Raw genomic sequence first — 27,715 nt, forward strand, 5'->3', positions numbered from 1 at the left:
TTCAGGCGATTGAACATGGTGAGGGTGGGAGCACATTGGGAATATGGCACGCACCCCCACACCATCTTACCCCATGCCCACACCATTCCCGCCAGGTGTTCGAATCAGCCCTTGTTGCCCACAGCAGTTGAGACACAGCTATTGCTCTCAGTATTAGGGAGGATTAGACGAAATAAGGAAGGGTTCCTGCTCCTGATTACTATTGACTTTTGGCAGAAGTGTGTGTATGGAAATTAGGTGAGGATAGGATAACGCTTGCCTATGTTGGCTTCAATAGCTGCCAAGGCTTATGTATGAACGATGCTCGTTTGAAAGAGGCAGAGGTACTCCTAGACTCGTGACTCCACAAAAGCCCAACACCATCTATAGGAGAGAGTCAATGTCATAATTTATTAATATTTTAGAGTAGTGTAATGTGCGTTCTTTGCTAAGAATTCATAGCAACACATTGCTATTAAAAATTACTTGGTTTATTAGCAAACGGTTTAACAATCACACTACACATTACCAGTTCATCCAAGAGGCTCACAACTGCATACCTCATCGTGGATGACCTAGACTCAACTGACTGGGGTTTTATTGTGTCCAGTGAACATCACGTGACTGGATAAGCCACTCATAACTCAACAGCTCTTCAAACCTGTGAGCATACTCACAGGTGCATACATTACAAATAGAAATTAAGATTTTTTTAATATTGTTTTTGTTTCAGTGTTTTTCCCAGGCCAGCGTTCATTACCTGATTACAACAAATTGAAAATACTGGAAATACTCAGTGTATGTATGAAATGATACAATGAACTCTGTACTGTGAGCCATAATGGCTTCCATAAGTGAAGATACAAAGGTGAAATTCAGGTTATATACCGGGCCCTATATGAGTGTATCTATAACCCTAGGACCTCCGTTGGTAGTGGCCCCCTGGTGGTGAGCAGACCTTATGTACTTACATTGCACTCAGCAGGTCAGGCAGCATCTGTGGAGAGAGCAACAGAGTTAACGTTTCAGGTCGGTGATGTTTGATCATCGTTTTCCATTATCTGATTAGTTACCTGGCATTCAATAGGCCACAAATCTAGATTTATCATAGAAAGATGTAGTACAAATGTGGCCATTCGGCCAATCAGACCTGTTAATTTGCTTCACCACTGCTTGTAGTGTTGTTAATGCAGAGATTTCTACAACAGGTAAGAAGTGGTCCATAATCAACTTGGTTATCAACTTGAATAAATACTTTGACCTTCTACTCTGGGAACTTTGGTGGAACAGAACGACCCATAAGGTTTTTCCTCACCTCTACTCACTTCAGAGAGTTGTTGATCATTTGTTAATCTGCTTGCTCGAGCCTGGCTACCAGATAATGTTTTTCATGGGTTCTCTGCAGTTTCCAATCCCTTGGTGACCTCCATGAATTCAGAGCAGGTTGCAATAGTCGAGAGCATTTTAAAGGAATCCATTTGAACTATTAGTTCCCTTGCCCCGACACTGTGAATTCAGTCTGCTATCTAGATTTGATTTATTTGGCCTTCCTTGCTGGTTTCTTTCCATGATCAGCTTATCTTCTTGAAGCATGTTCTTTATCTCCGATAACCAATTTGCTGTAGATGCTTTGTAAAATTCTATCCACTTGGATTATATTGATCGGTTACAGTGACCCCTGACACTAGAGCTCATTTCAGATTTTTCCTGGTACATCTGAAGTCATAGACAAAAGTCACATGAGATGTGAGGTAAGTTGTCAATATTTTAATGAAAATATATCAATGCCTTCTGACCTGTCTCAGTATGGAAAGATCTTCCAATAAAGTATGGTGAAATCTCCCATATTTTCAAATAATAGTATTCTCAAGCAGAGTTCCTTTTTATTTTCTTCCAGTGATACTCATTTCCTTGAGTTCTCATTTCCCGTGAGGCTTACATTACTTGAAACCTTATTCAGATTTCTACAGTGGCATGGTCCCTAGTCTCTGTAAACATAGGAGCAGAGGAATATACATGACTGGAAAAGACCATTGTAATATAACTAGCTGATCCCGCTGGCCAGAAAATAAGATATTGCATGATGCTGATCTTGACCTCTCTTAATTTTTTTTCTGGGAACCTACACATCTCTCTGTTGAATTTGCGAAATCAATCAGACCCACTGCCTTTCCTCAGCAGTATGTTCCATATATTCACTACCCTCTTGGTAAAGGCATTGAAATATAAACTATCTTTTCACACTCCGCACCTGCCATCCCCCTCCACCATCTTTTAAGTTTGAGTCAATGCCCTGTTCTTGTAAAATATCTGGCCATGTTAACAAATACGTTAAACATAGCGGCCCCATGCCGTGAGTTGCACCATTGTTACATGAAAGAGAGAGAGAGACAGAGAGAAAGAGAGAAAGAGAGAGAATGAGAGAGAGAAAAGTAAGTCAATAAATAAATAAAGAAGGAAAGAAAGACATAGTTAAGTATCGAATAACTCCACGAGGCTAAGTACGGTGAGCTAGTTCAGACATGAACTTACTCCAGTTTATTTATTCTCAAAGTAAGGATTCAACATGGCTGTCAACATCATATTCACGGCTTGCACGTGTCTGCTAGTGACCATTAGGACTCTGACAGTCGCACCCTCCGGTGGCAGGTAAAACCCAGTTAACATACATAACATCATTCCCCCCAAAGTCCTTGGTACAGGTTGTATTTACAAGTTGAGACGGTCCGGGGCCTTCCACTCCCTGGTTGATTTTCTCAGTTCGAACCCAAGCTTGGGTGAGTTAGTAGGACTATTGCTGCATTGCGGAGCAGTCGGTCTGACAGGACTGTCGGGGATGGTAGGTTCGTCTTCATGAATGACACAAGGGTCAACTGATGATTGGATGTGTGTTGGTTGGTCGATGATGATGTCATCTTCGATTTGTTCTGGGTTGTCTGTGAATCGCAGTTTGGTTTGGTCGATGTGCCTCTTGCACGTTTGGCCATTTAGCAGTTTGACTACAAACACCCTGTTCCTCTCTTTGGCCAAAACCGTGCTAACAATCCACTTTGGACCATGACCATAATTTAGGACAAACACCGGGTCATGAACAGCAATGTCACGTGATACGGCCGCGCGATCGTGGTACCATTGCTGCCGTTGCCTTCTGGTTTCGACATGATCTTTGAGATCGGGTGTACAAGGGAGAGCTTAGTTTTGAGGCCTCTCTTCATTAACAGCTCGGCAGGAGGGACCCCGGTGAGCGAGTGGGATCTCGTCCGGTAACTGAGCAGAATGCAGGACAAGTGGGTCTGTAGAGAGCCGTGAGTCACGTGTTTTGGGCTCTGCTTAAGGGTTTGGACAGCCCGCTCCGCTTGACCATTAGACATGGGTTTAAAAGGGGCAGACCTGCCATGCTTGATGCCATTATGGGTCATAAACTCATGGAACTCCGAACTAGTGAAACACGGTCCGTTGTCGCTGACAAGGACGTCGGGCAGGCCATGGGTGGTGAACATGGCCCGGAGGCTTTCAATAGTGGCTGTGGACATGCTAGATGACATGATTACGCATTCAATCCATTTGGAGTAAGCGTCCACTACCACTAAAATCATTTTGCCGAGAAAGGGGCCGGCAAAGTCTATGTGGATCCTTGACCACGGTTTGGATGGCCATGACCACAGACTCAGCGGAGCCTCCACAGGTGCGTTACTCAGTTGCATGCAAGTGTTGCACTGATGCACCAAGTCCGAGTCAATGCCAGGCCACCAAACGTAAGACCTGGCAATAGCCTTCATCATGACAATGCCTGGGTGGGTACTGTGTAAATCTCGCACAAAAGTTTTCCTGCCTTTTTTTGGCATAACAACATGATTACCCCATAACAGACTATCAGACTGAATAGACAATTCACCTTTGCGGCGGCTATAAGACTTAAGTTCATCCTGCATTTCCCTGGGAATGGCAGACCATTTTCCATTTAGGACATACCTTTTTACACTTGACAGTACAGGATCCTGACTGGTCCAGGTTCTAATTTGGCGAGCCGTAACGGGTGACCCCTCGCTCTCGAAGATATCCATGACCAACAGCAAGTCTGCGGGCTGCGGCATTTCCACCCCGGTTGTGGGCAATGGTAGCCAGCTAAGCGCATCAGCACAGTTTTCAGTGCCTCATCTGTGGCGGATGACATAATCATAAGTGGATAATGTCAGTGCCCATCTTTGGATGTGAGGCGAGGCATTGGTATTTATACCTTTGTTCTCAGAAAACAATGAAATGAGCGGCTTGTGGTCTGTTTCAAGCTCAAACCGAAACCCAAACAGGTATTGGTGCATTTTCCTAACCCCATATACGCATGCTAAAGCCTCTTTCTCTACCATACTATAGGCTCTTTCAGCCTTAGACAGACTTCTGATCGTGTATGCAACTGGTTGGCGTTTGCCTGATACATTGGCTTGCTGGAGCACACAACTGACCCCATATGATGAGGCGTCGCAGGCCAGCACGAACCGCTTACATGGGTCATAGTGTACCAGTAATTTATTGGAACATAGCAGGTTCCTGGCCTTCTCAAAGGCTCTGTCATGAGATTTGCCCCAAACCCAGTCATTATCCTTTCTCAGCAACATGTGCAAGAGCTCTAGCAATGTGCTAAAACTAGGTAGAAAGTTACCGAAATAGTTGAGAAGACCCAGGAACGAACGCAGCTCCGTCACACTCTGGGGTCTGGGTGCATTGTCGATGGCCTCTGTCTTCGAATCCGTAGGCCTGAGGCCGTCTGCTGCAATCTTTCTCCCCAGGAATTCGACTTATGGTGCCATGAAAACGCACTTGGAGCGTTTTAGCCTGAGTCCCACTCTGTCCAGACGACGTAGAACCTCTTCCAGGTTGTGCAGGTGTTCGATGGCGACGCAAACAGTGATCACGATGGTTCTCGGGATGGACTTCAGCAAACTCTCCATGTTTCTCTGAAATATGGCTGCCGCTGAGCGAATTCCGAAAGGGCATCTGTGGTATATAAACAGTCCTTTGTGCATGTTGATGCATGTCAGTTTTTTCGAAGATTTGACCAGCTCCTTTGTCATGTATGCGGAGGTCAGGTCCAATTTGGTGAACGACTTCCTCCTTGCTAGCATTGCAAACAGGTCGTCAGCCTTGGGTAACGGATACTGATCCTGTATCAAGACTCGGTTGATTGTTACCTTGTAGTCGCCGCAGATCCTGACCGTGCCATTACTTTTTAACACCGCGACAATTGGACTGGCCCATTCGCTGAAATTGACTGGTGATATGATTCCTTCCGATTGAAGTCTGTCCAGTTCGATCTCGACCTTCTCCTTCATCATGTACGGAACCGCCCGAGCCTTGTGATGGATGGGTCCTGCATTCGAGCCGAGGTGGATCTGCACCTTGGCTCCCGTGAAGTTGCAGATGCCTGGTTTGAACAACGAGGGAAACTTGCTCAGCACTTGAGCACACGAAGCGTCATTCACTGATGATAAGGCTTTAATATCATTCTGGTTCCATTTTATTTTCTCAAGTCAACTCCTGCTGAACAGCATTGGGCCATTGCCTGGAATGATCCACAATGATAAATCATGCACAGCTCCATTGTACGATACCTTTACTGCCGCGCTGCCAATGACTGGTATGAGCTCTTTGGTGTAGGTACGCAGCTTTGCATTGATTGGACTCAGTTTAGGTCTTTTTGCCTTAGTGTCCCACAGCTTTTCAAAAGCCCTCTGGCTCATTATTGACTGATTCACACCCGTGTCCAATTCCATGATAATGTAGCAAGTGCAGCAGCCAATTTGCGCACGGCAGGTTCCCACAATCAGAAATGTGATAACGACCAGATAATCTGTTTTTGTTGTGTTGATTGAGGGATAAATATTGGCCAAGACACCAGGGATAACTCCCCTGCTCTTCTTCAAAATAGTATCATGGGTTCTTTTCGTCCACCTGAAGTTAGTTTCTGAGTTGTCACATAGCCTCGGTGTTTCAGGACCTTTATATCCATTCGAGGTCATTTACTCTTGCGTTGTCAAGAGCTTATCAATATGTCGACAATTTTTATACTTAGATCGGAAAATCTACCTTAATGTGCATACACAGCAATTTTCAGCAAGGATCACGATTGCAATCAGAAGCAGGAACTTGATTGACCTTTCACCTGAGATCAGTTGACGTACCCTTGATACCATCCTGGCCGACATTTTGGGTCGCAAGCTAGATGCCTTTACATTTACATTTTTTGTGCCATTTCCTTATGACCCAGCCAGTGTAGGATGTTTGGGTATGAACTGTTTCTAGTTGCTCCGTGAAAAATATATTATGCTATTGTCATGCTTCTTCAGATTCTGTATTTCATATAATTTTCTCCTTTGAAGATTCTAAATATAAGGTTAACAAGTCTTCAGATCTTTCAGCAGTGTCCCATTACATAAGAAGAGGTACATAAGTACACAAGAATCAGAAGCAGGAGTAGGTCATTCAGCCTGCTCCGCCATTCAATAAGATCGTGGCTGACCTTCAACCTCAACCCCACTTTCCCACCCAATCCCCATATCCCTTGATTCCCCAAGTTCAAAAATCTAGCGACCTCAGCCTTGAATATACTCCATGGGTCAGCATCCACGGTCCTTTGGGGTAGAGAATTCTAAAGATTCACAACACTCTGAGTGAAGAAATTCCTCTTATCTCAGTTTCAAATGGCCGACCCCCTTATGGCCTATGACTATGCCCCTTATTCTAGAGACTCTCCAGCCATTTCCAGGCAGGGTTATCTCAGAAGTTCAGAGTCAGGTCTTTGATTTTATGCTTTCTTTTTACCACAAGTACATTCCAGGGTCACGTTCCTGTTCTGAGCCTGAATAAAGCAGGATTCAATCTCCATTATCATTATGTACGCTCACTATTTTCATCCACAGCCTTGACAATGTTGTGGAAGCGTAACCTCGGGATGAACGATGTTACATGGGACCGGGTGGCATATCTCAGTACAACATGAGTAAAGCGGAGTTGCTTACCTCGGCTCCTAGTCATTTATTTCCGCAAACCATTCATTGTCATGTAGTTATCCCAGGTCTAGCCACTCAACAGACTAAGAAGAAGAAGGCCCTTCTACCTATTTGATCTCATTCTTCTAGCATATCCAACTCTATGTCTTCCACATGCTGGTGCAGGCTCGAAGGGCCGAATGGCCTATTCCTGCACCTATTTTCTATATTTCTATGTTTCTATTACATCTAGGAGGGAAAAATCGTGTTCACCCGGAAAGTTGCCAGTGTCACCGGCAACTGGAGTTAGCAGCCGCTGAAAATGGCTGCCTAGGCAAAAGAAGGCACGGCCACCAATGGTTGAGCGATTACAATCAGGGATGCTCAAGAGGGCAGAATTTGAGGAGCGCAGATATCTCGGGGAGGGGGTGGGAGGGGGTGGGTGGGGGTGTTGTGGGGCTGGAGGAGATTACAGAGATAGGGAGGGGAGGGGCGAGGGCCGTGGAGGGATTTGAAAACAAGGATGAGAATTTGAAATCGAGGCTTGGCTTAGCCGCAAGCCAATGTCGGTCAGCGAGCACAGGGGGTGATGGGTGAACGGGACTTGGTGCGAGTTAGGACACGGGCAGCCGAGTTTTGGATCACATCTAGGGTAGAATGTGGGAGGCCAGCCAGGAGTGCGTTGGAATAGTCAAGTCTAGAGGTAAGAAAGACATACTTACCTCGTGTCTCCGGAGCTTGGTGCTGGCGCTCCTAGGCCTGTGGGCGTCGCCTGCGTAAAAGTCCACGTATCCCAGGGGCACAGCTGGTTCACAGGCGTTCCAGAGACCACACGGACCTGGTCAACCAATGACAACTGGGGATTCCTATCATGCTTATGGGGATTCCATTACATTGCGGAATCCCCATAAGCATAATAGAATTCACCTAAAAAATACAATTTCACTGCAATAAAAATAAATGATTACAGGTTCAAAGTTAATTCAAATACCATTTCATTAAACATTTACATTTTTAGAAAAGTAAATGTAAACATTTTTAAACGGGACAAAAATAGCCGTAACTAATTTTAAGTGTAAGTAAATGTTTAAATCATTTAAAAAATGTAATTTTAACATTTTAACCCTTACGCTGGTGAAAGAAAGCCTTACCCTTGCTTTTACCAGGTCTAAAGGTTTGGTGGGTATTCGCTAGCCCAACTCTGCACCAGCGAAAGTGGATTTTCAGCGGATGGGTATAATCTGTCAAGGAGAAACTTTACAGATCGCAAGTTCCAGATTTTTGCGCATCAGAGGCCCCATAAATTCTGAGCCAATGTGTTCTGAAGTAACACAAAAGGTATTTAACAGCTTCATTTCTGACATTGAGGGTAACACTCGACAAAGTGTAGAGGGTAGGAGTGGATTTGTCAGCGACAGGTGATGAAATGCGGTGTGGCGTTCCGGTCTGTCGCTGTTGGGGTTGTCCATGAGGGTCCAGACGTTCCAGGTCCCAAACTTCATCTTAAAGTGTGGAAGATGCCTGTGTGTGAATTCTTTTAATGTGGAGTGGCCATTGCACACCAGCCACCACACGGGCTTGACAGAGCAAGGTCTTGGTCCAATGGCAAGAGGATCCAAGACGACTGGAGACCAGGCTCTGCTGTATGGGCCTAGTTCATACACACATGCATACTCCTACTGTCCTCCTTCCTCCTTTCCACAGGAACTCTCTCCTTGAGCTTCTCAGTGTAATCTTTGAGGCACCTCGCTGTTGGTCCATGCTGTTCCTTTCCTGGGCCACTCCTTGGCCTCGACCTTGCCACTCCTGCGCTTCCGACCACCGCTCTGGATCCCGACCTCCAACCTCCGCTCTGGGTCCTGACCGCTCTGGACCCTGACCCCCACTCTGGGTCCCGACCTCTGGCCTTCGCTCTGGGTCCCGACCTCCAACCTCCATTCTGGGTCCCAATCTCTGCTCTGGGCCCCGACCTCCGACTTCCGCTCTGGGTCCCGACCTCCACTCTGGGCCCCGACCTCCGACTCCTCCTGGGCCCCGACCTCCGATTCCTCCTGAGCCCGACCTCCGCTCTGGGTCCCGACCTCCGACCTCCACTCTGGGCCCCGACCTCCGACCTCTGCTCTGGGCCACGACCTCCGACTTCCGCTCTGCGTCCCAACCTCTGCTCTGGGCCCCGACCTCCGACTTCCGCTCTGGGCCCCGACCTCCAACCTCCGCTCTGGGCCCCGACCTCCGACCTCCGCTCTGGGTCCCGACCTCCGACCTCCGCTCTGGGTCCCGACCTCCTTCTCCTGAAGTGCACAGCGGTAGTGTGAGGACTTTCGGTGCTGCCCAATATTGCAGTTGCAAAAGAGAGATCAGCTGGCATTGGTTGTTCCTTTACCCATTGCCCTCTTCTCATTCCGATTTCAGGGCAGACGCAACCACCAAAATACTAATGCATTGGAAACAAAAATATGGGCAATAAGTTAAAAAAAAACTTTTGGATGATAGCTGGAAAACCAATCTTGTCTTGTTTAATTAAATGCAACATACATCACTACTCTGAGAAGCGACAGACCCCCACAATATAAATAAATCAGTATTCGAAGAATCGCTGTTTCTTTAAATGGTGCTCACCTGTACCGTTATGTGCTGCTTGCATAATTTCAACATGTCTTCATTATTGAGCCATTGTCAACTGAAGCAAAAACTGCTGCCGCAAGTGACAGATAGAAAATGACAAGATGAGTTTATTGCACAGGTCATTTTATCTTGAATTAATCACATCCAGGAGATATAGCAATCAGGAGAACAACCTGAGGTTCACTGACAAAATTATGCTCTTTTAAGCCTTTGTGCAATTTGCATAAATAGCAATGGTTCCTTGTATTAATAGAGAATGTGCATTTGTTTCTCTCATTTGTTCTCCGGATGTGGGTGACACTGACAGAACCACATTTTTTTATTGCCCATCCCTAGTTGCCAAGAGAAGGCAGTGGGTTAGGGTTAGGGTTAGGCAGTGGGCCTTCTCCATGAACCGCTGCAGTCCGTGTGCTGAAAGCGCTCCCACGATAGTGTTGATAAGGAATTCCAGGATTTTGATCCACCGACAACAAAGGAACTGCATTTTACGCCGAAGTCAGGGTGATCTGTCACTTGGAGGTGATGGTGTTCTCTTGATCTTTCTGCTCCTGTTCTTCTCAGTGGTAAAGCTTGTGCGGCTGGGAGATTCCATAGGATATACGACTCAGAAACAAGCCATTCAGCCCAACTAGTCTGTGCTGGTGTATATGCTCCACACGAGTCTCCTGTCATTCCATCTCCCTCATCTCAGCCTTTCAGCACATCTTTCTATTCCCTTTTCTCCCATGTACTCGTCTAATTTCCTTTTGAAAGCATCTAAGCTATTTTCCTCAACCACTTTCTGTGGTAACGAGTTCCACATTCTAATCACTCTCTGAGTAAAGATGCCCTATTGCCCTATTGAATTTATTAGTGATTATCTTGTATTTATGGCCCTGCATTTTAGATTCGCTCACAAGTGGAAACATTCTCTCCACAGCTACCCTGACCAACCAGTTCATAATTTTAAAGACCTCGATCAGGTCACCTTGACGTCTTCTCTTTTCTAAAGAAAAAAGTCCCAATTTGTTCAATCTTTTCCGATAGCTATAATCTCTCAGTTCCAGCAGTATCTTCCGTATTTCTATGTCCTTTTTATAGTATGGAGACCAGAACTGTGTGGGGTACTCTCAGTGTAGGCCTGACCAGGGTCCTATACAAGGTTAACATATAATTTGTTTCAATTCTTTACCCCTAGAAATAAACCCCAGCGCTTCGTTAGTATTTTTAATTGCTTTGCTGACCTGTGATGCTGGTATTAATGATAAGTTCACCTGTATCTGTAGATTCTTTTGCTCTTCTACCTCACTCATTTTCATATTTTCGAAGGTGTTGGTAATGTTTCTGTTTTTCCGACCATAGCAGACGTACAACCCGTGACAGATGAGAGCGATCTACGGCCCCGGAGCTGAACGCAATGACCAGACAGACGGACAGATGGACAGTGAGGCAGGACACTGCTTTCGGATTGGGTGGCTCCCTGCAGCCTGCGGCACCGGTCACTTCGATTGGGTCGTCCCTCGAGCTGTTGGAGGTGTGAGGCCGGGGCCAGCATCGATCCACCTCAGAGGCTACACCTTGACCAAGGTGTTAGGCCGCAGCTAGCATGCATCCACCTCGGGGAAGCCTTCGCCCCCCCCCCCCCCCCACTGACTGTTCCCACGTTACAACAGTGACTACACTCCAAAAGTATTTCATTGGCTGTAAAGTCCTTCGAGATGTCCAATAGTCATGAAAGGCGCTATAGAAATGCAAGTCCTTTTTCTTTTAACTGCCTGTTTTTCCCTGCTGGCCACCCATTCTTATACCTTATTTCGACGACCTCGTGGATACCTGGTGCCAATCATTTTTTCCCATCCCATGGTCCAATTACAAGGAGAGGATACCACCAACAGCCCCCTCCCATCTTGCTGAGGTCAGCTTCTTTTTTATCTCTGTGCTAAGAGGTCTGATTACATTTCTAAGGACACATTTCTTATCTTAACGACTCCGTGCTGTATTCCCTTATCAGGTTAAGTTTTTCTAAGAACACTTTGTTTGTCGTACCGGCTCCATGTTGTCTCTCTTATCAATTTAGATATGTCTGCCAGGAGGCCAGTCCTGGTGGTGACCTGAGCCCACCATGCCCTCTGTGCATATCTGTTGTGGCTGGAATTCCTCCAGCCAGTTCTCAACTGCTGAGTTGGCAGGTCTACTTCTTGACCATTTATTATCCTTTTTCTAACTTGCAATCCCTTTGGGTTTAAAGATTTCTTACACAGGGAGGGTGTTTCCCCCTGGCTGGAGAGTCTAGAACCAGGGGTCAAAGTCTCAGAATAAGGGGTCGGCCATTTCGGACTGAGATGAGGAGGAATTTCTTCGCTCGGGAGGATGGTGAATCTTTATAATTCTTGACCCCAGAGGGCTGTGGAGGCTCAGTCGTTTACATTCATAGAAACATGGAAAATAGTAGCAGTAGTAGGCCATTCGGCCCTTCGAGCCTGCACCGCCATTCAATATGATCATGGCTGATCCTCTATCTCAACACCATATTCCCACTTTTTTCCCACGGCAGAGATCGATAGATTGTTGAATATTAAGGGAATCAAGGGATATGGGGATAGTGCAGGAAAGTGTAGTTGAGGTAGAAGATCAGCCATGATCTCATTGAATGGCGGAGCAGGCTCGAGGGGCCGAATGGCCTACTCCTGCTCCTATTTCTTATGCTCTTGTATGGAATATGGAAATTACTCTTGTGTGTATTGCCGGGTAATGATAAAATGCAAAGTGACAAAGCACACTTGTATTCTTGAACTCGGAGCAGCACAAACCCCTCTGCTCTGTTCCAAAGTAATTTTGATCCGTCACAACCTGTAAATATAGCTGACAATCAGCCATTCTTTTGGTTCAAATGAAGACCCGTGATTCATGCAAAAAAATTCTTCATGTCGAGCTTTGTGGTAAGCCTGTTATTAGCATGCCGATCTTGTATCCATAATCCGCACAGTTACAGTTACTGCATTTCAGAAGGAATTTGTGTAAAATGCTTTGAGATATTTTTGATGAGACAGCCATTATATAATTCCATGTCGCTTTCTTGCTTTTAATCATTCACAATGAAGGTTTGACGTTTAGCAGAATGAGCAGAATTCCCGAGACATTGACGGTGTGGCTGTTGAAGACGAAGAGTTGCAAATCCCCACTAATAAAAATCAGGAAGGAGTTTGTGAGAGACGTGGAAATAAATATTTTTTGATGGACTTCTGCAACATAAATAAGTAAAGATGTATTTTTCTGATATTGGTACTAATATAGCGAGGGCACGGTCGCTCAAGGTTAACACTCACTGATATCACACTGGGCCAGTCTTGGAGCATTTTAGAAGATTGCCTTCTTTGAGCAATTTCGAGTGTTGTCCCAGCTGCTTTTGGAATGCTGGCGTCAGCTCTGAGATATGCTGCTCGTAGTTAAAGGCCGTTATCTAATGTTGCTGTGCAGCTCATGTCTATTTTCAGAGCTTCAGTGCAACTAATGGAGGAACTGCAGCAAAGGAGGGATGTCCTCTTTGGCTTCCCAGGGCCCAGAAACCCCGGAGCTGCTAGGCAAGAGATGAATTTCAGAGTCAGTGCCGTGAGAAACAGCAACAACAATGACTTGTCTTCATATAGTGCCTTTGACATCGGAAAACGTCCCAAGGTGCTTCCCAGGAGTGTTTTAAGACAAAACAAAAACATTTGACACCGCACGAGATAAGAAGAAATTAAGGCAGTGCTTGGTCAAAGAAGTATGTTTTAAGGAGCGTCTTAAAGGAGGAAAGAGAGGTAGAGAGGTGGAGACGTTTAGGCAGGGAGTTCCAGAGCTTAGGGCCCAGGCAACAGAAGGCAAGGCCACCAGTGGTTGAGCGATTACAATCGGCGATGCTTACGAGGGAAGAATTTGAGGAGCGCAGGCATCTCGGGGAGTTGTGAGGCTGAAGGAGATTACAGAGATAGGGAGGGGCGAGGTCATGGAGAGATTTGTAAACAAGGGTGAGAATTTTGAAATCGAGGCGTTGCTTAACCCGGGAGCCAATGTAGGTGAAATAGCACAGGGGTGATGGGTAAGCGGGACTTGGTGCGAGTTAGGACATGGGCAGCCGAGTTTTGGATCACCTCAAGTTTACGTAGGGTAGAATGTGGGAGGCCAGCCAGGAGTGCGTGGGAGTAGACGAGTCTAGAGGTAACACAGGCAGGGATGAGGGTTTCAGCAGCAGATGAGCTGAGGCAGGGGTGGAGACGGGCGATGTTACAGAGGTGGAAATAGTCGAAAAATGCAAGAAACTAAGGAGAAAGCCTTTGGAAATCTGGTACCCAGCATTCCACAATATCAAGTAGCCGTGCAAAGTATTTCTGGGCACATGCAGTTTTCTCTCACCCTGACTGAGGCTATATGCAAAGACCTGAGAAAACAGGTCTTTTCAAGCATCATGTGTATGTCCACACTGCAGCAGAGCACACTTAATTACTGCCGTTTCAAATTAGTACATGGCCATTTTGAAAGGTAAGCCCTCAAAGCATACATCTACCTGTATGAAATAAAAACAGAAAATGCTGGAACTACTCAGCAGGTCAGGCAGCATCTGTGGAGAGAGAATTAGAGTTAACGTTTCAGGTCGATGACCCTTTGTCAGAACTGAGAAAAGTTAGAGATATAACAGGTTTTAAGCAAGTGTAGGTGTTAAGTATGGAAGAACTCTTCAAGACTGAGTACTGTGAGCTTAAACTGATGTGACCTTAGTCTCTTTAATACAACTCCAGAGTGGCTAAGCAGCATGGCAGACAACTTGTTATATTCCCTTGCACGATGTGTGCAGGTGACTCTTGGGCCTCTAATAGCTGTGCCCTCTGGTGGCAAGTCTTACACAGTTACACTGTTTACATACATAACAGTAGGGGCAGAGAAAGGGGGGAGGGGAGTGAAGGGGGTGCAAAATTCACGAGAACCCCCCCCAGTGTTTGGGCTCATTCGAAAGGAAATTTAATTTGGGACTATCTACTGAAAAGTTTGGAACCCTAAAGTGCTTATGGAAGAAACTACAAACTTTAATAGAGTTTTGAACTTTTACAAGACAAATTCAAGGCTGTGGGCGGGCCTAAAGAACGAACAGGAGACAACTGATTAGCGAGACTACCTGGGCGTGAAGACTAAAGTAACCTGTCTGGAGAAATGGGTATTTGAGAATCCTTCTCCACAAGAGACATTAACATTACAACATGACCCAGAGATAGCTAACCATCAACTTGAAACTGGAAAACCATTTCAGCATATACATAACAAAGAGGCCCAATCTAGCATGTATGCAGAAAACCAAGCACAAAAGGACATTGCAATTACCAAGCCAATATTTCCATCAGGAAAGAGTTTTCTAACATCAACCCACCCAAAACATATAAACTTTTAACAAGCCTGCCAAAATATTACAAAGAAGAGTCAAGCCCGACAAATTTAAACAAAGAATTCTGAACTGATTTGGCGCCAAGATTAGAACTGCTGAAATCATATAACTAGCCCCTGTTTTCAACAGAGGTTAGGTTGCTAAGTAGCTACAAGGTTGCTACTACCTCAGATGACAGACTAGTACCACACTATGCTGGTGTCATCAAGACAAGGAGAGAAACCAACGCGACAGTTGTAAACTAACTTCTCCAACCTCGAAGTCCTGAAGTCCTGAAGGAAGGAAGAACATCACCATCGCGGCAGCAATCGACCACAACCAATGTGGTATCAACGGAAAACCACCGCGATCGACCAAACTCGAAACAAAACTCCAACGGGAAAAACCGAAGAATCGAAAAGTTTCCATTCTATAATCTGATCCTGACCTACCAATGGGTAAAACATTAAAACATTACATTTCTCTGGAAACCTATTTCTAACCAAGGAAAACGGGTACTTACCCCACAGATCCAAAACGCACCTTACCGCATCAGCGGACTCAACCCAACTGAAGATTGCGCAGCAAGAAGTCTTCTCTGATGTTGGGGGTATGGCAAGCAGACCCTACCACATCCAGCAAACCCCAAAACCGCGATCTACCATTAACTGTCAAAAGGATTGGTAAGCATAGCCCTTGCCTGTCCTGGGGTCCAACCTAGCTAGAATTAGATATTGGGAGGTGGGAGGTGTAATTCTACTGTAACCCCCTTTGAATATGTAATATGTTGTTCTCTATTAGAGTCATTATAAGCTATTGTAACCCCCTCTGAGTGTGTAAGGTATTGTTCTTTCATAAGTTTGAATAAGTTTTGACATTGCACTTTCTTATTAGAGTAATTATAAGTTTGTAATTTCTTGACTGTAATAAAATCAAAGTTCTTTTGCATCAAACCAGTGTCCTTTGCGATTTGTCACATCCCCAAAATAAATCCAGAATCTAGAACCCAAGGGCGTGGGAGCGATTCGAACCACTCAAGTTGGTCAGAAAGGAACCTGACCCCCTCATAGAAACCACCCCTTACAGGAGGAAAGAACAAAAGGGAAGGAGATGGTAATTGGGACAAGTTAAGAAATAAAAGTTGAGTCTAGTTAGGATGTAAATGGAGATGGCAGAACCATCAACAGCTGCCGTGGGAAAGTGAAAAAAGCAGAACAACACACAACTAATAGGGGCAGAGGTTAAGGTCTGAAATTGTTGAACTCGCTGTTGAGTCCAGAAGGCTGTAAAGTGCCTAAACGAAAGATGAGGTGCTGTTCCTCGAGCTTGCGTTGAGCTTCATTGGAACAGTGTAGGAGGCCGAGGATGGAGAGATCAGAGCCGGAATGGAGCGGGGAATTAAAGTGACAGGCGGCCGGAAGCGCGGGGTCACGCTTATGGACTGAACGGAGGTGTTCTGTAAAGCGGTCACCCAATCTGTGTTTGGCCTCCCCAATGCAGAGGAGACCACACCGTGAGCAGCGAATACAGTACAGTATACTAAATCGAAATATTTACCTGTACGGTGTGTGTTCATTTACTCACACAGAATCTGGGATGCAGGGTGGTCACTTGACCATCATTTGCTGATGTGCTTTTCAAACTTCCAACATCTATACACCACTTCAGTGGTTACAGGACACAGCGGTTTATAACAAATGGGAGCAGAGCAGAACTGAATGGTCTCTCTCGTTTTCGATTGCTCAAAAGAAACGGTCCCTCCTAGCCAAATTGGAGGAGTGTGGACTAGCTCATCTGAAGAACAACACTCTGACAATTCAATCTTCTCTTTGTAGTGCATCAGAATGTCAGCTTCGATTGGGAGCGCAAAAACCCGGCAATGGGGTTTAAAGCCACAGCTTTCTGACCTAAGCGTTCTACCAACTGAGCCAAGCTGACACGTTAGCCTTGCTGCTGCTATAGAATCCTATCCTGTGCTCCAACCATTTCCCATATGTTTAACGTTGGATGGCTCTTGTGGGCCTCCTACTGTGCCGTAAATCTCTATTCGATGAATACACATCGAGGGCCCCTGCGAAGATGCAGAGAGCCGGGCCTAGTACACGTCCGCTACGGACGCTCGGACTCAGGGGCTGCATTTCAGCCACCACCTAATGGGCCTGAAATCGCGCTCCTCCTGGGCTTGTACGAGGTGCGCACGCGCCCGTGGGGTCCCTGTAAGTTCCAGGTTTAGGTATGCGAAGCGCACGCGCCTAAACTCTGCGCTTGCGATCTGTCAACTATCCTTCTTTGACAGATCGCACGCGTGCGAAGGAAAAGGGCTTTCGTGGGCGGAGATTTGGGCTATTTGCCCAACTCCTGCCCAGCGAATGTTCTTCAAATTCTTACGCCTGATAAAAGCAGGTGTAAAGTCTGCTTTTACCAGCATAAGAGTTTGAAAGAATATAAAAATAAAATGTTATCCCTCATTTATATACTAAAAACTATGTCCATTAAGGTAAATTTAGTTTTTGCCCTGTTAAAACATATTAAAAAAAAGATATATATTTAATTAAGTTGCATTTTGATTCATTTTAAACATGCAATGTGTTTTTTTTTCTTTAATTTCTTTTGGGGATATTGCCATTCATACTTATGGCAGCTCCATACATACGGAATTACCATAAGTATGAATGGGGATCCCCCTTACTCTGATAGGTTGGGCCAGCCCATGTGATCCTAGTGATCACATGGGCTGGTCTTCGCGTAGAGCCCCAGAACCACAAGTCACCGAACCTCCGGGGCCAGCAGGTACTTTCGTAGAAATTGTTCAGGTTGGAGGCAGCCGCCCGCGGGAAGCCTCCGACCGCAATTTCTGGGCCAATATATCTTGTTTCCAAAGCTGTGTCTAAAGAAGAAGCATCATGAGCCACTCATCATCATCATCGGCGGTCCCTCGAACGAGGATGACTTGCTTCCACGAGTTCGCAGGAGTTTCGATGAAGGACCCGATGTTCCAGTCCTGAACTCCAATTGAGGGGGTGGAAGATGCCTGTGCGTGGATTTTTTTAACGTGGGGTGACCGTTGCACATCAGCCACCACACGGGCTTGACAGAGCTAGGTCTTGATCCAGTGGCAAGGATTAACCAGGATGACTGGAGACCTGCTCTGCTGCACAGGCCTAGTGCGCGCACATATCGCAGTGTGGGCTGGGCCCGTGCTGCCCCTGGGCCCTCGACTCTTCTGGGCCCCGTACCCTCTTCTGCCGCACCTCCGCCACGATCTCTCACCGCTCCTCCACCATAAACATTCACTCCGCATCTCGCCACAAACACTCGCCGCTCATCCGCCCCGACCTTCCCACTCCTCTGTACCTGGGCCCTGCCGATATTCCTGCCCACTCTCCAAAATGGCGACCAGGGTTTTGATGACGTCACCCAGCCATCCATCTCAAAAACGTCGCACACTTGGAGCAGCTCGCGCTGGAGGTTGGAGGAGCACCATGAACTCCACACCTCGTATCACTCTCGGCCACTCTCTCCACTCATTTATGTGTCTAACAAATGATGGGGAAAGCATGATTGAATTCCTGATTATACACTTCCAACACGGGCACCTGGAACAGTAGTCGGGCAAACTTCACCCTCAGAAGTGAACCAAATAAAATGCCTATGGATCCAGTGGAAGCCCCTATTGGTACTGAGCATATTCTGCTGTTTTAAACTTTGGGCTTAGTTCATTAACTTATCCTTAGATAACAACTAACTTCTAAGATAAAATGCCCCAAGCTTCTTTATAGCGGTAGCGGTGGATTCCCAGCAAAAGGTAAGAGAAAGTTAACATGCAGGTACAGCAAACAATTAGAAAAGCAAATGGTATGTTGGCCTTTATTACTAGATGGTTTGAGTGTAAGAGTAAAGATGTCTTACTGCAATTATATAGGGCCCTGGTCAGACCGCACCTGGAGTATTATGTGCAGTTTTGGTTTCCTTATGTAAGGAAAGATATACTTGCCATAGAAGGAGTGAAACGAAGGTTCACCAGACTGATTCCTGGGATGGGAGGATTGTCCTATGAGGAGAGATTGAGTAGACTAGGCCTATATTCTCTCGAGTTTAGAAGAATGCGAGGTGATCTCATTGAAACATACAAAATTCTTACAGGGCTTGACAGGGTAAATGAAAGAAGGATGCTTCCCCTGGCTGGGGAGTCGAGAACCAGGGGTCACAGTCTCACAATAAGGGGTCAGCCATTTAGGACTGAGATGAAGAGAAACTTCTTCACTCAGAGGGTGGTGAATCTCTGGAATTCTCTACCCCAGAGGGCTGTGGAGGCTCAGTCGTCGAGTATATTCAAGACAGGGATTGATAGATTTTTGAATATTAAGGAAATCAAGGGATATGGAGTTGAGGTCGAAGACCAGCCATGATCTTATTGAACACCGGAGCAGGCTAGAGGGGCCGAATGGCCTACTCCTGCTCCTATTTCTCATGATCTTATGAAAGATTAAGGCAGTTCACCGAAAACACAATCGAAGCAGTAAGTTCTGTGACGCTGGAGCGCACTGAGAGCCGATTGATTGAGGGAGAGATGTGCAGGGTGCAGCCACATGGCAGCTGGTGACCCCACCACCAGGCACAGCAGATAGGGAGGGAAGCACAGAAGCTCAGAGTTAGAAGAGTGGAGGGTGTGAGCTGGGATGTCTGGCATAAAGGACAACATTAATGCCACAACAACAATAACTTGCATTGATATAGTGCCTTTAATGTAGTGAAACGTCCCAAGGTGCTTCACAGGAGTATTATGAGGTAAAAAAAATTGACACCGGACTGCATAAGTAGAAATTAGCGCAGGTGACCAAAAGCTTAGTCAAAGAGGTATGTTTTAAGGAGCATTTTAAAGGAGGAAAGAGCGTTAGAGAGGTGGTTTAGGGAGGGAGTTCCCGAGCTTGGGGCCCAGGCAACAGAATGCATGGCCACCAATGGTTGAGTGATTATAATCAGCGATGTTCAAGAGGGCAGAATTGGAGGAGTGCAGACATCTCGGGGGTTATGGGGCTGGAGGAGATTACAGAGATAGGGGGAGGGGCGAGGCCATAGAGGGGTGCAGGGTGGGATGAGGTGTTGGGAGAAAGTCACAGGATTTATTTCCTTTTGCCATGAAAGCCCCAAACGACCCTCATTGCTCTTGTGAAGACTCTGTCAGACTGACCATTGCGAAGAGTTGAAATCAGTGAATCAGCTTGCTGTGCGGTTGGCTCTGATTTTATTTAAATCAATATAAACAGACTGCAATATTAAGCTGTCAGTCTGACTCCTCCAACGCAGTGCAAAGGATTTTGACAGCAGCACATGCTGTTCTCAGTATCTTCGTCTTCAAGCTCCTCACAGTCAAACAAGGAAATAACAGCAATGATCTTTATTGAGTTTTGATCTTGGAGCAGAGCAAGTGAATAGGAACATTGTCACATAAAACAGATTGTTTCATGTCATCATGTCTGCAACAGATTTCCTTATATGTGCTGTGTTTGATGTTATCCAGTTACAGTCATGGCAAGACTCCTGGCTATATTAGATAGCTTTAGCTGTTGTATTTATTGTGGCTGTATGGACTGTATCAGTCTGAGATTTTCTGTCCGCATTAATCTTTGACTGAATTTAATACCGACTAGTAGGCCAGTTTTGGGCTAATAAAGTCACACATGGTATATTTATTGCAAGCTCGGATTATCTGACTGTCATTTATGACAGGCAGTAATACCATCAGAATGTAGTTCATAATTAAATGCAGAATGAATTAAATTTGGTGAACAGGGCGTGAATCACATTGAGAACAGTCTCCATATGCTCATAACTAACTTGGAGAAATGGCTTGTTCCTTTTAAATTTTTGTTTACTTCCAAAGCTCGGCTGGCTGAGCACACAACAGCACCCAAGATCGACCGAAATAAACCATCTATTATGAGTCAGGAAGCATCAATATGCTAACATTTTACTTGCAATCTTGTTTACTTGCTTTGTTCTGTGGAGGCTTCATTGCGTCCAAAGGGCTTTACAACTCGATGACAAACGGATTTTTCTTAAGTAGCTATTCCATCTGCTGTGGGCCATTTTGTTTAATTACATTGGGCTCGAAATTTGGGTCGTTTGCGCTCCGTTAGCACTCCCCGGGTTCGACCAGGCTAGGCACTGCTAACGTCTCCCGTTAAATTCCACAGGAGCTTAACGGCAGCGGTAAGCGGTACCGTCCCGCTTTGCTGCGCCAGCGATGATGACGTCATCACCTTGCGCAGCATAGCGTTTTCGCCCTGGAACAAAAATTGGGTATCGGCCCCTGAAGCTGCACTGGGCGATGCCAGCGACAGTTTGTTTCTGGGGATGCGTATCGGAGGCGCTACATAAAGGGGAGGTTCACACGTGTAGAACCGATATCTCGCCATCAAAACGCTTTCCTTAGGATTTAGGTGCTCCCAGACCAGCATACGCAATTCTTCATAGGATTTAGTTGTTGATTTCACCGGAGCCAGAAGGTTCTTCATGAGACCATAGGCTGTTATCCCACAGGCAGTTAGGAGGACCGCCCTTCATTTTTCAGCGTTTTTGTCCACTTCCAGCTCATTGGCCACAAAGTATTGGTCAAGTCTCTCCATGAAGGCCTCCCAATCGTCCCCTTCTGAGAACTTCTCCAGGATACCAACTGTTCTTTGCATTTTCGCGCGGTTGTTCGTTACCTTGTCGCCAATTGATACGCTCATAATAAAAGGTGAAACTGAATGCTGTGAACAATGAGCAAGTGTGACCTTAGCTACTTTAATAAGACTCCAAAGTGCAGATACCTCGTGGGTGCCCTGCCTTTATACAGTGCTCCCAAGGAATGTTGGGAACCCTTGGGACTCCAACAGGTAGGCTCTCTGGTGGCAGTTTAAAACAGGGTGCAAGGGGCTAAATACATAACAGAGGTGGCAGTCATGTTAAAATAAATTGACATTTGTCTTCACTGCCTCATTGCCACTGTGATCGCGGGATCCGTGCCACGATAGTTCAGCCTAGCACTTTGCTTGAGTCTCGAACTGTTGGCACGGCAACCCCCCGCTCCCCAGTGGTCCATGGAGACCCAGTTCTTACCTGCACAGTTTGCAGCTTGGGCCCTCCCCTTTAATGAAGGGAAGAGCCCCTCCCACATGGCAGCGCTACACGGCCCAGTGCGTAGCGCTGCGCCCTGCTCCGTCCTCCACGCTATCGCCCCAGAAACGGAGCGCGTTATTTTGCTTTCCACTTCCTTTCCGGGGCACTAACCCCAATTTTTCGAGCGGGGCGGGACTTCCGTGCCCGGTGCAGAATATTCTGCCTTCCAGATGTTATTGCCCCCAAATGGGACACAATGCAATTTCTACCCGATAGAATTAAAAGCACAGAAACAGGCCATTTGCTCCAACCAGTCTATGCCGGTGTTTATGCTCCTTACGAGCATTCTCCAACTCTATTTACTTCCTCTCACCCTATCAACATATCCTTCTATTCCGTTCACCCCTCATGTCCCCACTCACCCATCACCCATTTGCTCGCTGAGCTACATTGATTCCCGGTTAAGCAACGCCTCGATTTCAAAATGATCATCCTTGTTTCCAGATCCCTCCATGACCCCACCCCCTCCCTATCTCTGTAATCTCCTCCAGCCCCACAACGCCCCGAGATATCTGCGCTCCTCTAATTCTGCCCTCTTGAGCATTCCTGATTATAATCGCTCAACCATTGGTGGCCGTGCCATCTGTTGCCTGGGCCCCAAGCTCTGGAACTCCCTGCCTAAACCTCTCTGCCTCTCTACCTCTCTTTCCTCCTTCAAGGCACTCCTTAAAACCTACCTCTTTGACCAAGCTTTTGGTCATGCCCTAATTTCTCCTTGTGTGGCTTGGTATCAAATATTGCCTGTTAATGCTCCTGTGAAGCGCCTTGGGATGTTTCACTACTTAAAGGCGCTATATAAGTACAAGCTATTGTTGTTGCTTATTGAGCTTCTCCTTAAATGCATCCACGTTATTTGTCTCAACTGTGCCCTGGAGTAGTGCCTTCCACATTCTCACCACTCTTTGAGTAAAGAAGTATCTCATGACTTCCCGATTGGATTAATTATGACCCATAGTTTTAGGCTCCTCCCCAAGTGGAAACATCGTGTCAGCATCTACCCAATCGAACCCCTTCATGCAATGGACTCTTCTTCAGAGTATAATGTTACTGAAAGAATCAGCACATAAGGGCAGTGTCAACTTGGGTTTCTTTGTACCAAGAAATCATAGGTAAAGATTTGTAGGCTTCTTTCATCTTCTGCATTGTCGATTGTGACTGCTTATTAATATCAATGAACCTAATTTTTACTTGTTCTGTACTTGTTCCAAATGTTTGTTCTACCATTTTCCGAAGCTTAGGAAGTCACGAGAGGTCTTGTGACCTATCCAGTAAGATAAATTACAAACGCTTTCATCTGAAATCTCTTTCAATCTTGATTTAGTGGAGGCTTCAGCCCATTTATTCAAAATATTAGTTCCCACCTCTGCTAAAATAATGGAGATAGGAAATGCCGATGCGCTCTGCATTTGCATGCAATTTTCCTGCATTGCAATATCAACAACATAATCATGATAATGGAAAACCCAGGAGGAAGATGAATCGTTACATGCCGAATGAACATGTGTGTCTCAGTTGAAGGTAATGCCCAAGGTGTTTATGCTCAATTTGAAGAGCGTTGCGTATAACAGTATTTTGCAATTTTCTTGGTGGCACTTCTAAAAAAAAAGTAGTGGCTGGATTTGCCAGACCCTTCTCCAACACTTCTCATTTCTTTCTCCTTCTTTTCAAACTACGATGATCAATCCAAGTTTGCACCTACCAGGGAGCACAATTATTGTCTTATGTCTGTTGCTTTTAGCTGGCAATGCAATGGCCGTGAACACTCACCAGCCCTGTCTATTCTACACGTCAAAATCGCCCCATAAACCTCCTCCTCCAGCAATCTATTTTTCACCTATTGTCTCCCACCTGTCATACACTTAGATCTGAGAAGGTGGGCAGTCATGCCACTCTATGTCACTCTATACCCAGGTACCAAGGGTTGTGTGCAAATGCCATAGACTGACGACTTTCTAAGTGCTCACCGGCACCAACTCCAGTGTACGATTGCTTTCACTTAGAGGCTCACCGTGAGCGCACATAAGAACATAAGGAATAGGAGCAGGAGTAGGCCCTATGGCCCATTGAGCCTGCTCCGCCATTCAATAAGATAATGGCTGATCATCGACCTCAACTCCACTTTCCTGCCCGATCTCCATATCCCTTGATTCCCCGAGAGTCCAAAAATCTATCGATCTCAGCCTTGAATATATTCAGAGACTCAGCATCCACAGCCCTCTGGGCAGAGAATTCCAAAGATTCACAACCATCTAAGTGAAGAAATTCCTCCTCATCTCTGTCCTAAATGGCTGACCCCTTATCCCGAGACTGTGCCCCCTAGCTTTAGACATTCCAGCCAGGGGGAAACAACCTCTCAGCATCTACCCTGTCAATCCCCCTCAGAATCTTGTATATTTCAATGCGATCACCTCTCATTCTTCTAACCTCCAGAGAATATAGGCCCATTCTACACAATCTCTCATCATAAGACAGCCCTCTCATCCCAGAGTAAATGGGTGCTTGTATCTCACCACCCTGCGAAACACGTTGTGGCATTTTTGGGTTGCTGCGGAAGAGGAGCTTTAGTAGTAAGGGTCTGTGTACAACATTGGAGCATAAGAACATAAGAATTAGGAGCAGGAGTCAGCCATACGGTCCTTCGAGCCTGCTCCGCCATTCGATAAGATCATGGCTGAACCTCGACCTCAGCTCTATTTTGCTGCCCGATCCCCATATCTATAGACTCCCCGACAGTTATCTATCTCAGCCTTTAAAAATCTTTTAATATTCCCTTCCTGCAGCCATAGACTCCAGAGACACTCAATGTGACAAGCCAGTGCTGGTTGTGAGGGGGTGAATGATCGACCAAGTTCCAATACCTTCTGCACAGAAAGAAAGATGTATTACCACAGTGACTCAGAAGGTTAATCTGATTGGAGATGTCCCTGACAGCTCGAGGGCAGCAGCAAGCTGTTCCTTTATTGATGATGGATAAATTCAGAAATGAAGTGAGACAGAAAGCCAAAGAATCCCTGTTTTGGGATCTTTCTAACAGCTGTTAATAAATGCAATATACGGCTATCAGCTGAAATGTGACAAATGCTCTTTCTTAAAGCCGCAGTGCAGACTGAGATAGAAGCCATTCAGACCATGGGATAAACAATAAACCAATAATTCCACTTGTACTGTATTTGCTTCATGGGTTCTTTGCTTAAGAATTCATAGCAACACATTGCTATTAAGAACTAGTTGGTTTTTAGCAAGGTTTAACAATCACACTACACATTACCAGTTCATCCACCAGGCTCACAACCACTTGCCTCGTCGTGGATCCCCTGAACCCAACTGGCTGGGGTTTTATTGAGTCTTGTGAACATCACATGACTGGCTAAGCCACTCCCAACTCAACAGCTCCACAACTATTTTGTTGTAAACTTTAATACAAGTGCGCCCTGATTAAAGGGGAGGGGGGACACTAAAACTGACAGACTTAAACAAATTGAACTTTAGACAGTAAACTTAAATCAAATTGAAATTTGGTTGCCTGGGGTGATGATGCACTCCAGTCCCTCCGCTGCCCACCTCTCGCGGAAGGCCGTGAGCATACTGGTGGACACCGCGTTCTCCCTCTCCAGAGACACCCTGGCTCGGATGTAACCGCAGAAGAGAGGCAGGCAGTCGGGCTGAACGACCTCCTCGACTGCCTGGACCAGTTTCAACAGCTCTTCACACCAGTGAACATACTCACAGTTGCATACATTACAAGACTGGCAGGACTCTCCCTGTCAGTTGGTGGTGAAAAGCTTGACGCTGGTGTACAACTCTGCGGTTGCCCACATGTCTCATGTTGGGACTAACTTATTTTAAATATACCCAGCATGGTTCACCTGTAATGGCAGTCAATGGCTGATCTTTCTGACAACAACAACTACAGCTTGCCTTTATATAGCGCCTTTAATGTAGTGCAACATCCCACGGTGCTTCGCAGAAGCAATTGTCAAACAAAATTTGACGCTGAACCACATAAGGTGATATTAGGACAGACGGCCAAAAGCTCGATCATTGAGGTAGATTTAAAGGTGCGTCTTAAAGGAGGAAAGCCAGGTAGCGAGGCGGAGAGGGTTAGGGAGGGAGTTCCAAAACTTAGGGCCAACATAGCTGAAGACACAGCCGCCAATGGTGGAGCAAAGAAAATTGGGGATACGCAATGGAGGATCGTTGAGATCTCGTAAGGTTGTAGGAATGGAGGTCGGGAGGGGCAAGGCCACTGGGAGGGATTTGAACACAAGGATGAGAATTTTAAAATCAAGGTGTTGCAGACCAGGAGTCAATAACAGAAAGTATCGGTGTTTATATTCTTTAAGGTGTAGTCGTCTCCTTTTTCACTGCATGCACAGTACACTTGAAATTCACCTGAATCTCCAAATTAGCTATAAATTTAGACTTCCAATGACTTCTAGACCAGTCAGCTTAACATTGGTGATAGAAAAAATAATGCAATCCCTCCTAAAGGAGAAAATAAAATAACATCTAGAAACCAAAAATATAGTAAATAGTCAGCATGGCTTTCAAAAGGGAAAGTCTTGCTTGACCAACCTCATTGAATTGTTTGAAGAGGTAACAGAAAGAGTAGACAATGGTAACACAGTAGATGTCATTTATCTAGATTTTCGAAAGGCCTCGATAAGGTACCCCATAATAGACAAGATCAGAGAATGCGGAGTCAGGAGACAAGCAGCAGAATGGATAGCTAGCTGGCTTCAAGACAGAAAGCAAAGAGCAGGGGTAAAGGTAACTATTCACAGTGGCAGAAGGTGGGTAGTGGTGTTCCACAAGGATCAGTGCTGGGACCACTGTTGTTCACAATTTATATTAGATTTAGACTTTAGAATCAAAAACACAATTTCTAAATTTGTGGATGACACCAAATTGGGCAGATAGTCAATATTGAGGAGGACTGCAACAAATTACAGAAGGACATTAATAAATTTGCAGAATGGGCATACAATTGACAAATTAAGTTCAACACAGATAAATGTGAGGTTTTTACATAGTGCAGGAAGAATAGGGAGGTCACTTTTTACTTGGAGGGTGTGGGTCTGGGTGGGGTCGAGGAACAAAGGGATCTCGGAGTACAAATACACACATCACTAAAAGTTGCGACACATGTCAGCAAGGCCATAAAAAAAAACAAGCAGTTGGGTTTATTTCGAGAGGGGCAGAATTGACTAGTAGGGAAATTATGCTGACCATGTATCAGATCTTGATTAGACCACACTTAGGGCTGAAGTTTCGGGCCGCGCCTAGAATGGCACAGTCCCGACCTGGATGCCCGTTTCTCGCGCCCGAAAGTACGTCAAAGAAATACCTGCAGATTCTCCGGGTCCCTGCAGATCCTTTGGAGTTTGGGGCGTGTGCACAGAGCAGCGGGGGGCGGAGCAAGAGAGTTGTGCCGATTCTAGAAGTGGTGGGGGGGGCGGGGCTAATTTAAATGAGACAACGTTGTGCCGGCAGCCTTGCGCGTAAGCGTTGGAGTGCGCGCACGCGCAGTAGCGCATAAACATTGGCACTCGGCCATTTTTAAAGGAAGTAGAGGAAAAGTGAAGATTTGTCT

Source organism: Pristiophorus japonicus, chromosome 5, assembly GCF_044704955.1.
Source record: "Pristiophorus japonicus isolate sPriJap1 chromosome 5, sPriJap1.hap1, whole genome shotgun sequence".
Taxonomy (NCBI): Eukaryota; Metazoa; Chordata; class Chondrichthyes; family Pristiophoridae; genus Pristiophorus; species Pristiophorus japonicus.